This window comes from Pan troglodytes, chromosome 13 (assembly GCF_028858775.2).
Source record: "Pan troglodytes isolate AG18354 chromosome 13, NHGRI_mPanTro3-v2.0_pri, whole genome shotgun sequence".
Lineage (NCBI taxonomy): Eukaryota > Metazoa > Chordata > Mammalia > Primates > Hominidae > Pan > Pan troglodytes.
In genome coordinates, this window is record NC_072411.2 from 57,573,702 (window position 1) to 57,587,916 (window position 14,215).

The 14,215-nt window shown below is 33.1% G+C and overlaps 1 long non-coding RNA gene across 1 annotated transcript in view; it reads left to right on the plus strand.

Moving 5' to 3' along the window:
* LOC104005216 (uncharacterized) overlaps nt 1–14,215 on the plus strand; it is a 55,631-nt gene that overhangs the window by 29,794 nt on the left and 11,622 nt on the right. Inside the window, exon 5 of the long non-coding RNA XR_008546605.1 lies at nt 5,506–5,607. This is a non-coding gene — a long non-coding RNA (uncharacterized LOC104005216). The remainder of the gene's footprint in view (nt 1–5,505; nt 5,608–14,215) is intronic.

Here is a 14,215-nt window from a genome sequence, read left to right on the forward strand (position 1 = left end):
TGACTGTGATTAATCCAATATATACATATTTTTATATACATATATTACTATATATAGAGACAAAAAGAGTAAATCTTAGGGTTACACAATTTTTAAATACCTATAAATGATAATGTGATTAAAAAGGAAAAATAAAAAATAATCAATTTCATTTAGGGTAGACCCAAAAAGAGGATGGAAAAATACTTAAACAGAGAGAAATTACTAAAAAGATGATAGACAAAAATATACCATAATAGTAATAATATTAAAGGTAAATACTCTAAACAAACCAGTTAAAAGAAAGGCATTGTTAGGAAGGAGCCAGACATAATGATATGCTGCCTTCAAAAGTTTCACTTGAAGTATAGAAATCTAGACAAGTAAAAATAATGTATGAAGAAAATGTATTATGCAGACATTAATCAGGAAAAAGAAGATGGGGGTGGATACTTCAATATTTCAAAACAAAGCTTATTATTTGAGATAAAGAGGGACATTACAAGATGATGAAAGGGTGTATTCAGCAAGAAGAGACAGTAATATTAAATATAAATGTACTGCCTAAAAAGCATCAAAATTCATAAAGCAAAAGCTGATAGAAGTAAAAGTAGAAATTAACAGAAAAAAATCAAAATAATGATTGGTGATATCAACACTTCTCTACAAATAATCAATAGAGAAAGTAGACAAAAAACTATTAAAGTTATAAAAGACCAAAACAACAGTGTAAATCCAATTGGCCTAATTAATGATTACAGAAAGTCATCAGAATACATATTATTTTCAGGTGCATATGACATATTCATCAGGGTAAGTATATGCTGGAAAATAAATAAACTTAAAAGAAAATAATATAAGTTGAAATAATACAAAATGTGTTCTTTGACTAAAATGGAATTCAACTGGCAATCGTTACCAGAAAGATACTAGAGAATCCTGAAATATTTGGAAATTAAATAACATATTTCTTAATTAAAAGAGGCTAAAGATGAAGTCATAAGGGAAATTATAAATATTTGGGATTTAAGAAAAATAAAACATTTGAAAATGTAGGGGAAGCAGCTAAAATAGTACTTAGAAGTAAAGGTAATTAAATTAAATGCTATAACTATTATTATATATTTATATGGAATTACATATACATATATGTATTCATATAATGTATATGCTATTATATAGAATACATAATATATTGTGTTAATTATACATGAAACATATAATTATATAATTAATATAATTAAAATCAAGATATAAATTACAAAAGAGATTTTAAATTAATAGTATAAGGTTTTCACTCCAATAATGTAGGAAAAGATAATGTTAAACAGAAAGCAAATAGAAGGAAGGAAGTAATTAATGTATAAGATATCAATGAAACTGAAAACAGGGAATATCAACAAGAAAATCAGTCAAATAAAAAGCTAGCTATTTGAAAAGATCAATGCAATTTATAAACCTTCAGCCATCTTGACTGAAGAGAGAGAGAGAGAGAGAAAGGGAGTCTGAAAAAAGAAAGAGATAAAAAAGAGAAATTATTGTCAAAATATCAAGAAGATAAGCAGAATCTCCTTGTAGATATTACAGACAATGAAAGAATAATAAGGAAATAAATATTATGAACAACTTAAATACCATAAAATCAACAACTTCGATGAAATGTTATAACCTTGAAAGTCTCAAACAATCAAAGCTTGCTGTAGAAGAAATACATAGTCTAAATTGTTATATAAGGATTTGTGGAATTGAGTTTGTAGGTAAAATCCTTCAAATGAAGGAAACTTCAAGCCAACATGACTTCACCAGTGGCTTCTACCAAATATTTAAGAAAGAAAAAATACTAATTCATCACAATCTCTTGCAGGAAATAGAAGAGAAGTGAAGACTTTCTAATCTTGTTATGAGGCCAGCATTGCTTTGATACCAAAACCAGGAAAAAGATAAGAAACCAAAATTGCAGACCAATATTTCCTAAGAACATACATGTAAAAATGCACAATAAACTATTAGCAAATTATATCCAGTAACAAGTGACAAAGGGGATATTACTATTGACCCCACAGAAAACACAAATAATCATCAGAGAGTATTATGGATGCCTCTATGCACATAAACTATAAAATTGAGAAGAAATAGATAAATTCCTGGACACATACATCCTCCAAAAACTGAGCCAGAAAGAAATTAAACCCCTGAACAGACCAATAATGAGCTCCAAAATTGAATCAGCAATAGCCAACTAACCAGAAAAAAAAAGTCCTGGACTGAACAGATCACAGCTGAATTCTACCAGATAAACAAAGAAGAGCTGGTACCATTCCTACTGAAATTACTCCAAACAATTGAAAAGAATGGACTCCTCCCTAACTCATTCTATGAGGCCAACCTCATCCTAATACCAAAAGTTGGCAGAGATACAACAAAAAAGAAACCTTCAGGCCAGTATCCTTGAAGAACATTGGTGCAAAAATCCTCAACAAAATATTGGCAAACCAAATGCTGCAGCACATCAAAAAGCTTATCCACCTCAATCAGGCAGGCTTTATCACTGGGATGCAAGGTTGGTTCAACATACACAAATCAATAAATGTGATTTGCCAAATAATCAGAACTAAAGACAAAAACCACATGATTATCTCAAAAGATGCAGAAAAGGCTTTTGATAAAATTTAATATCCCTTCATGTTAAAACCTCTCAATAAACTAAGTATTGAATGAACATACTTCAAAATAATAAGAGCCATCTATGAAAACCCACAGCCAACATAACACTGAATGGGAAAAACCTGGAAGCATTCCCCTTGAAAACCAGCACAAGACAAGGATGCCCTGTCTCCCCACTCCTATTCAAAATAGCATTGGAAGTCCTAGCCAGAGCAATTAGGAAAGAGAAAGAAATAAAGGGCATCCAAACAGGAAAAGAGTAAGTCAAACTATCCCTGTTTGCAGACAACATGGTCCTATATCTAGAAAACCCAACAATTTTAGCCCAAAAGCTTCTTAAGCTAATAAACAACTTCAACAAAGTCCCAGGAAATAAAATCAATGTGCAAAAATTACTAGCATTCCTGTACACAAACAACAGTCAAGCTGAGAGCCAAATCAGGAATGCAGTCCCATTCATGATTGCCACAAAAAGAATAAAATACCTAAGAAGACAGCTAACCAGGAAGGTGAAAGATCTGTACAAGGAAAACCACAAAACACTGCTCAAAGAAATCAGAGATGATGCAAAAGACATTCCATGTTCATAGATAGTAAGACTCAATATCATAAAAATGGGTATACTCTCCAAATTTATAGATTCAATTTTATTCCTATTAAACTATCAATACATTTTTCCTATAATTAGAAAAAGTATTTTAAAATTCATATGGAACCAAAAAGGAACCCAAATAGCCAAGGCATTTCTAAGCAGAAAGAACAAAGCTGGAGGAAGCATGCTACCAAACTTCAAACTATATGACAAGGCTACAGTAACCAAAACAGCTTGGTATTGGTACAAAAACAGGAACATAGACCAATGAAACACAATGGAGAGCCCAGACATACCTGCACCTATCTGATTTTTGACAAAGTTGACTTAAAAATAAAGCAATGGGAAAAGGACTCACTCCCTATTTAATAAATAGTGCTGGGATAACTGGTTAGCCATATGCAGAAGATTGAAACTGGACCCCTTCCTTACATCATATACAAAAATTAACTCAAGGTGGAATAAAGACTTAGTTGTGAAACCCAAAACTATAAAAACTGGAAGACTACCTAGGCAATACAATTCTGGGCATAGGAACAGGAATGGGCAAAGATTTCGTGACGAAGATGCCAAAAGCAATTCCAAAGAAAAAAAAAAAACTATCAACAGAGTAAACAGATGACCTACAGAATAGGAGAAAATATTTGCAAACTGTGCATCTAATGAAAGTCTAATATCAAGCATCAGTAAGGAACTCAAACAAATTTACAAGAAATAAACAAACAGCTCCATTAAAAAGTGGGTAAAGGACACGAATGGACACTTTTTGAAAGAAGACATATATGAGGACCACAAGCACATGAAAACGAGCACAACATCCCTGATCATTAGAGACATACAAATCAAAACCACAATGAGATATTATCTCACACCAATCAGAATGGCTGTTATTTAAAAGTCAAAAAATAACACATGCTAGTGAGGTTGTAGAGAAAAAAAAGGAACTTATACAACTGTTGTAGGGAGTGTAAATTAGTTCAACCATTGTGGAAAACAGTGTTGCAATTCCTCAAAGACCTAAAAACAGAAATACCATTTGACCCAGCAATCCCATGACTATTAACAGGTATACACCCAAAGGAATATAAATTATCCTATTCTAAAGATACATGCACACATATATTCACGTATATTCATACACACATATTCACTATTCACAATGGCAAAGACATGGAATCAACCTAAATGGTATACTGAATAAAGAAAATGTGTTACATATGCACCATGAAATACTATGCAGCCATAAAAAGAATGGGATCATCTTTTTTGCCACAACATGGGTGGAGCTGGAGGTTATTATCCTTAGCAATCTAATTCAGGAACAGACAATAAATATTATATGTTCTCACTTATAAGTGGGAGCTAAATGATGAGATGTCAGGGACACATAGAGAGGAGCAACACATACTGGTGTCTACTGGAGGGTGAATGGTAGGTGGAGGGAGAGTGTCAGGAAAAATAACTAATGGGTTCTAGGCTTAATACCTAGGTGGTGAAATAATCTGTACAACAAACCCCCATGATACAAGTTTACCTATATAACAAATGTGCACATGTACTCCTGAACTTAAAAGTTAAAAAAACCCACCAAAACATGAAACACTTAGGTATAAATCTAATAAAGTATGTATATGTGTATGCTAAAAACTATGAAACACTGATTAAAGAAATTAGAGACCAAATAAATGGAGACATGTTGTGTTTATTAGAAGTCTCGATATTAAGCCGTTAACTGTTCCCAGATTGATAGCAATATGAGATCCACTATTAGACTATAAGCTTTTTGAGGGTGGGAATGTTGTCTAGCTTGATGGCCTCATATATATTAGGAATTCAGTAAACTTTTTGAATTGATTTAAAAATAAAAGAACATGATTTTCGCTAAAAGCACATTTATAGTATTAGGTCACTAATGTAATAAAACAATCACATGATTACATAACCCTGTTTTTTATAGAAATTTCTTTTTTTAATATGAGATCATAAATGTGAGAGAAGCTATGACATGTAGGCTTAATAAGTTTTTCTTACATTTTATGATTAAGATGTAATTAATCAATGGAAAGCAGCATAATGAATAAGGTATGGAACACAAATTGTAAATGAATATAGAATTCAATAAATATTTGTGGGATTTTAGATTCTTTTTCAGCAATGTATAACATAATCAGCATCTAAGAGTAATAGCAATTTTCAAGTCAAGCTGATATAAAGTTTATTCATGTCTGTTTCAAAATATGATATTTTCTATTATGCTTATATTTTTAAAGGGGAGGCAGATGATGAATAAATGAACAAAAAATATAATAATGGATATGTATTTATAAGTGCTATGAAGAGAAGAAATCCAAGCAAGAAGAGAGTGAAATGAGGTAGGTGGATTTAGGATAAGGTAGGGTATTCTGAGAAAACTTCTCTGAGGACATGATGTTTCTGAGGACATGATGTTTGTGAATAGATTTGATTCACTAGAGGGCATTCACAAAGAAAGTAAGAGAAATTAGGTGGGAGAAGGAACCAGGGAACAAAACCTGTAAGTTTTTGCAGACCATGGTATGACAGAAAGCCAATTCAGGTTTTTGGCATAAGTATGGTGTTGTTAGCTCTTCAAAATACATCCAAAAAATTCCGATCACTTCCAGTTTGATATTCTGATCTAGACCATTGTGAAATGTTGGTTGAACTCTTTCAAAAGTCACTGGTCTCTCTAATTGTACTTGTGTTCCTCTACAGTCAATTCAATACACAAAAAAACAGTGATACTTTTAAAACATCGATAAGGCTGGGCACGGTGGCTCACGTCTATAATCCCAGCACTTCAGGAGGCCGAGGCAGGTGGATCAGAAGGTCAGCAGTTTGAGACCAGCCTGGGCATTATGGTGAAACCACGCCCCTACTAAAAATATACAGATTAGCCAGGTGTGATGGTGCATGCCTGTAGTCCCAGCTACTTGGGAGGCTGAGGCAGGAGAATCGCTTGATCCCGGGAGGCAGAGGTTGCAGTGAGCCAAGATCGCACCATTACACTCCAGCCTGCCTGACAGAGCGAGACCCGGTCTCAAAAAACAAAAAACAAAACAAAACAAAAACACACAGATAAGATCCTGTTACTCCTTTGCTCAAAATCATTCAGTGATTTCCCTTGTCTCTAAGTAAAACTTTTCAATGGTGCATAAGGTTCCACTTCACTAATCCCTCTCTGCTCCTCAGTTTATCTCTCAGCACATATCTTTCTGGTTTTCTGTCCCAGAATTCACAAACACATTCTTGTCTTTGGGACTCTGTGTGTGCTTTTCTCTCAGTTTGTGTTGACTTTTTCCTAGAAAGGCATACTTCTGCTCAAATATCCTTCATTACTTTGCCCCGGTTATGTGAATCCTTCCCTGATTATGCTCTATAAAACAACCTCACGCCCTTCTGCAGCACTCTTTAATTCATTTGCCATCATTTTTTTCTTCATAACATAATACGATTTGACAAGTTATTTTATACTTATACATACTATATTAGCTCAGGCTGCTATAACAACATGCCATAGACTAAATGCCTTAAACAACAGCTAATTTCTCTCAGTCCTGGAGGCTGTGCAGTCCAGGATTAAGAAGCTGGCTGATTCAGTTCCTGATGCAGGCTGTCTTTCTGGTTTTTGGACAGACATCTCACTGCATCCTCACGTGGTAGAAAAAGAACTCTGGTCTTTCTCCTTTTACCTATAAAGGCACTAATCCCGTCATGAGGGCCACACCCTTCCACCCTTATGAACTTATGTAAACCTAATTATCTCCCAATAGTTCCATCTCTGAATATCATCACATTGGGAGGGTTAGGGTTTCAACATTTGAATTTTGGGAAAACACAATTTAGCCCATAGCAATCATCTACTCAGAAATTTTAAACCCTATGTGTGAATCCCTATATTAAGCATTTTGAGGGTTTTATTATCAAAAGAAGAGATTAAGAGTATTGTCCAGCTTCTAGTACAATGCAGTACACTACAAAGAGTATGATCAAAATTTAGCACTATTATACGAATATGTTTTTAAGGAGAAAAAAGATATTAAGTGTAGTTCTAAGTTAGAAATTAAAATCTAACATGAAGGCGTCTTTTTTCTCATGGCAATTATTATTTGTCTTATTTTTGTTAAGAAACTTACCTCAGGATTAATTTTGAAAAAAATATGCAGTTGAATTTTCTCAGAAAGAGATTTCAAGTATATGAGCTATGTGACAAGAGATAGTGACATATAAAAGAATGCCATTCTAGTTCATATTTTATTCTGGGAGATTAATCAGTACAAAGACTTCAATGAGGAGATTGGAAGAAAATCAGTAGTGTTATTTTACCTCTAGTCAACAAACACAAATTGAACAAATCCAAAGTTACCCTTTTTTTTCTCACATGTTTGTCTGGCCAATTACCAAACGCAAAGGCCATATTCAGTATCCTCATATATATTTTCAATTTTAAGAAAAAAAAATTTAATGGCCCTGACAGGGACAGTAATTAATTTATTTCATGTGTGAAATCTGTTAAATTCTGTGGTATATATTAAAATGTGTCTTTTCATAAACCCATTTCCTACATATTGACTTACCTTCTCTAGTGATCAGCACTGATCTTTTATTCATTGTGTGGTGTCTCATTTCTCAATCAAACCAAGTTTTATTCAAATAATAGTTTTCTTTCTTTAAATGTTGCATGAAGATAATTGCATTTTATTTTGGAATAGGCTGGATGTTTTGGTATGTTATCTCTTCAAAATGGTGGTGAGCTTATCCTGTAAAGTACTGTAAAGACCTAATGCTACTGTCGTCTTTTGATATCTTATGTCTAGTGTTAATAGGTAAAAACATTATAAAGCAAAAAATCATGTATGGTATGGTGATCACTTTTTATATGATCATTATAATATTTAATGATTAGCTTTAATTCTGAGGAAGAATTTATATTAAAATGGCTTAGTCTAATCATTCAACCATATTGTATCTGAATACTTTCATTCTACTCTATCAAATATTATTCCATATAGAGATTTAACTATAAGCTGTGTTAATAGAGATATATTTTTAATATTCAGGAAAACCTCATACATATTCAGTTTTAATAGCTTATATTTTAAAAAATAACTTGATGTTATATCTAATAAAGACTGACTCATTCAGACAGTCATTTCTTGAATTCATTGTCCACTCAATCAACACATTAAGAGGTAATCGCTTTACAAACTATAGAACTATAATGAAATATAAATTAGTGATACCTAGGTATTTCAAACTCAAACACTTTTTCTGATTACTAGAAATGTTATCAATGGTGCATAGAACACTGCTGTGATCTACCCAGTTCTTTTGGCCCAAAGTACTCTAAGGTAGGACCAAGAAGGCTTACAGGGCAAGTGAAGCATAAGGCTCAAGACACAGTCACAGAAGCAGAAAGAGGCACTAGTTTCACAGAAGAGTTTAGTGATAAGTCACCATTAGAAACATTTATCTACAGTAAGAAGAAAGAGGCTGCAACACACACTTGTATATAGGTCACTCTCATATTTGGCTCTTAAGTTCTGGGGTGACCTAATTTATTACCAATTTAACTTTTATTTCTTCATCATATTTCTAATTTTTCAATTATTTAGATAATACATTCTCATAATGGAAAATTGCAAAGATACAGGAAAACATAAAGACACAGGTAATATACGTCCAAATCCCCATCATCAAGAAATAACAATGATTTACTTTTTCTTTCTTCTAAAGTCACAGTGGTTTTTTTTGCCATTCCTGGAAGGTGCCAGGTGTGTTCTCCCCTTGAGGTCTTTGAACTGAAACACGTTCTACTTTTAAATAGCATGGTCAGGGGTAGGCCTTGGTGGAGGACAACTTGTTCTGAAAAGTTCTCATTTCTGGATGAGAAAGTGATATATGTAGCTGTTTAGCAGAAGAAAGAGAGGGAAAAAGGAAGAGCATTTCAGACAGAGAAAAGAACAAATGCAAAGAATAGTGCTTGGCATGTCTGAGGAAAAGTAAGAAGGTCATATGGCACAGTGGGGTGAGAAAAGGGTGCAGTAAACCAATATAAGGTTGAAGAGATGAGTTGAAGAACAAATTAAGTAGGACCTTGAAGGCAACATAAGGAGGTTTGCTGTTACTTTTAGTAAAATGATGAGCCATGAGGGTTATAAGCAAAGGAGTCACAGATATTGCATACTTATTTTTTAATAGACTTTATTTTTTGGAAGAGTTTTGGTTAACAATGAAATTGACAGGAAGGTAGAGGCATTTTCTATATACTTTCTATTCCACACATGCATAGCCTCCCTCATTATCAACACTCCGTAGCACAATGGTGCTAGTCTACATCGGCACATCATTATCACCCAGACTCTACATTTTACCTCAAGTTTACTCTTCGTAGTGTGCATTCTATGAATTTGAACAAATGTATAATGTCATGTATCTACATTATAGTTTCATACAAAGTACTTTCACTGACCTCAAATTTCTCTGTGTTTCACCTATTTATTTTTCCCTCCCTTCCTCCTTCCCTCCCTCCCTCTCTTCCACCTAACTCCTGGTAACCACAGATTTTTTTACTGTCTCTAATTTTTGCCTCATCTAGAATATCATATACCTGGAATCATATACTATATAGCCTCTTCAGATTGGCTTCTTTCACTCACTAATACAATTTAAATTTCCTTCATGTAATTTTTTTTTTTTTTTTTTTTTTTTTGAAATGGAGTCTTGGTCTATCGCCCAGGCTGGAGTGCAGTGGCGCGATCTGGGCTCACTGCAAGCTCTGCCTCCCAGGTTCACGCCATTCTCCTGCCTCAGCCTCCTGAGTAGCTGGGACTACAGGCGCCCGCCACCACGCCGGGCTAATTTTTTTGTACTTTTAGTAGAGATGGGGTTTCACCGTGTTCTCCAGGATGATCTTGATCTCCTGACCTCGTGATCAACCGCCTCGGCCTCCCGAAGTGCTGGGATTACAGGCTGAGCCACCGCGCCCATCCTCCTTCATATAGTATTTTTAAAAGATCATTTATAATCCCTTCCAAAGAAGCCCTCATAATTGTTTGAATACTTACTATTTTTGGTTCTCAGTAAATTCCTTTTGTGTTTCCTCTAAATCACCATTTCTGTTACCACCAGTGCTCATTTTGTTATGCAAATACTGAATTATATTTGTTAACCTAAAAAGACATATTGTATGCAAATATGTGTTTGCATATGGACATTAATAAATATGGGAATAGTATGAAGTATGAATTGTTCTTTCTCCAGCCCACAAACTGAAGCCCCAAACTATCCCTGTTCTCTAATCTATTGTGCAACTGAGCAGCTATGTCTAAGTTTACTAAAAGTACCATTGCTGGGTAAAGATATATTCTTTATTTGCTGAAAATTTGGTAAATAGCCCGGGCTCAGTGGCTCACGCCTGTAATCCCAGCACTTTGGGAGGCCGAGGAGGGCTGATCACCTGAGGTCAAGTTCGAGACCAGCCTGGCCAACGTGACGAAACCCCATCTCTACTAAAAGTACAAAAATAAGTTGCGCTTGGTGGTGGGCGCCTGTAATCCCAGCTACTCAGGAGCCTGAGGCAGGAGAATCGCTTGAGCCTGGGAGGCCGAGGTTGCAGTGAGCCGGGATGGAGCCACTGCACTCCAGCCTGGGTGACAAGAGCCAAGAGCTGACTCTGTCTCCGAAAAAAAAAAAAAAATTGGTAAATAACTTTAGGGTATTCTGCAAAAAGCCTATACCAGTTTATACTTTCATGTTTAGTCTGTAAGAGCGTGTAATTCTGCAAATGTTTTCCAATGCTGAGAATTATTAATCTTTTAAGTCTTTGCCAGCCTGAAAGATTGTTAAAAAGTTGAATTAAATTCATAAAACATTTCGAGGAAAGATACAATCTCTGTAATAGTTTTTCACTAAGAATATGATATATCCTCTCATTAAAAACAATATAAATAAATGAATGTAAATAATTTACAAACACAATAATAAATATATGAATATATAAAATCTAAAAATAAATACATAGTTCAATAAGGGTAAGCAATACATATGCACATGTGTATGTATGTGTATTTGTCAGTGAATGTATGCATATATGTGCGTGTATATATGAGTACATTTGAATATGTGAATATGTACATTCGTATATAAATGTATATATATTTGTCATTAACATTTCATGGTTTTCTTTCTCCAGGACCTACACATAGTTATTAAATAATTTGAATTTTCATTTTTTCTATTCACTATGAAAGAAATTTTTTTATTATATTTCTCTGTGGTATTGCTTTCATTGAGGAACCCTTAATTTTTGAATATTTATTTTATTACCAGTCATTTTACTGAACTCTCTTGATTATCCTAATAATCGTTCAGTTGACTTACTTTGCTTTGCCAGGATAAGAATTGTATCACCTGCGAGTGATGATATTGCTGTTTTCCTTTCCTGTAGCTTTTGTTTTTTCTTTTCATGTATTGGTTAGATAGCAAATGACAAATATGAGAATACAAAGATTATGAATTTTAATAGGAATTATACTTATTTTTTATCACTGTAGGTAATATTGACTGATATAAGCAAATAATAACCAGCTATTGTGCCAAGTGCTAGAAAACTCATGGTTAAAAACATGCCTGTTCACCAGAATGTAAGCTCGACTATTCATAACTTTAAAGAACGGTAGCATTTTTAAATAAATTAGAAATAAATTTCAAATATATCCAATTACCTTCTTAGCATATTTTGAGAGGAGTTCCTGTTTTTCTCCTTTTTGAACTATTGATGTGAAGAATTACATGAATACATTTCTGAATATTGGATTATCCTTTTTCATCTGTAGAAAATAGCACATTTGATGACTTCATCATTTTTAATACTCTAACTGGATATTTTTTAATATTATATTTATAACTTTTGAGTGAGTAGGTTGTAGAACTTCATAGTTTGAGTGTAGAGTTAGAAAAACCTGAATTTATATCCCATTTCTTTCCTAGTTTAGCCTTGTATTCATAAGCTACTTCTCCAAACCTGCTAAGTCTTAGTATCTTTATGGATAATGAGATGATTATAAAATATCCTACCCTTTTAGATGGCTGAAGGTGTTAAATGCATGTAAAGTAATTAGTATAGATGCTAGCATGCTTAATAAATGTATATTCATAAATGTGACTTGTCAGTAGTTTTCCATTTTTTATCTTTTGCTGATAAAGTTTTTTTAAATTAAGGCCATGAAAACATCTTAAAATTAATTAATTAATTAACTAACTCCTTTTAACTACCTTATGGAGTAAATGATATGTAAATTAATATTCCTTAAAATTTTGTAATGAATCACTCCCATGAAATATCTAAAATTGGTATAATTTCTGGATATGATTATTTACAAATTCAAATAATACTCAGCTTCATCAAAAGTAATTTGGGTAACATTCTCTCAAATTAATTTTAATAATTTATATTTTCTCCACTCCATTAGTTCCTTAGAGATTTCCACATTAGCACATGGTTGTAAGTTAGTAATTAGTTTAAATTCACATTATATGCATAGTTATAATCTTTTTTACATGTCTGTCACATGCTTGTTAACATTTTTTTTTCTAATGACTTTTATTCATGTACCATATCTACATTTTAGGCATTAAGTTTATAATTATTTTTACTTTTTTAAATTTAGTAGCTTAATTTGTCCATGGTTTTTTTCTTCTTTCCATTTTTTGCCTAACTTTATGGATTAGATGCTTAATTTATTAATTTCTATTTGCATTCTTTAAAAACAAAAGCAATTTTGTCCATGATTCTGCAATGACGCACACCTTTGAAGGAACTGACATAACTGTTTTTAGACAACATGCTCTTTATAGTTATTTTCGTTGATGATGTTTGATATCTTTTTGTTCAAAGTGTCAAATGAGATTGGTCATTGTGATTACTAAGTTGTTGCATTCTTCTTAAAGTGGTTGCACTTCTGCTTAAAGTTTTTTACGTTTTTTATACTTTTTTCATATTAATAGGAGACACTACTTATGTAATTCTTCATAAGATTACATGTAAAAAGGAAAAACAAAATACATGCTTGTTGTAAAATGTCTAAAATGAAAGTGTAAACAAAAAGTGAAAGTGCTTCTATCTCCAAATAACCATGGCCAATCATTTTTTGTCTGTTGTATTCTCTGACATTGAATGCTGACACAGACTTTAGCATGCAGGATATTTCTTGGGGATCAACACTTGTGGAAGGTATGGTTGGAAGCAGGACTGAGTAGGTGGAGAAGTTGAACTGTGATGCAGGCTTGACATACCATCTTAGACCACCCATGTGGAACTCTGGAGGATATATGATATATGATATTTATAATTGTCCTATGTTGAGCCAAAATGACTGTCCTTATACCGTCTCATACATCTGTTATAAGATTAGAGTATCCAATCCTGGGAAATGCTAGCCTTCATAAAAGGCTGCCCTCTGCAGCTAGAGGCTGTCTGCTGTCAGTTGCTAAAACAAGTCCTCCCTCCAAGGGGACATGGGAGTTGCAGCTTAGTGTGCTCTATGTCTTTTATCTTAAATCAATTTAGAATATTTTATTTAAAAATTTCATATACATTATAATTTTCATCTTAGTTTTTACCTTAATAATATTTTATTTTATATGTATTTCTAAGAGTTTTCTAATCCTTAACATACTTATTCAAAGTTATTTTTTGATGTCAAGATTTTTCTAATCTTAACTTATCTTTCAATTGGCTGTATTAAATCATTTACATGTTATTTTGAAAAGACATGAGGTATATTTTCTGGGCTATTGCTCAATTAAATATTTTTATAATATTCATACAAGAATAACAACCACTCTCAAACTTTTCTGTCTTCTGGCATTTAATGTTGCATATACATGTTCATTTCTGCTTAAACATGTTAAGTGGTTACTTATCGTTAAATTTTAAAAAGCCTCAAGACTTGTGTAAAT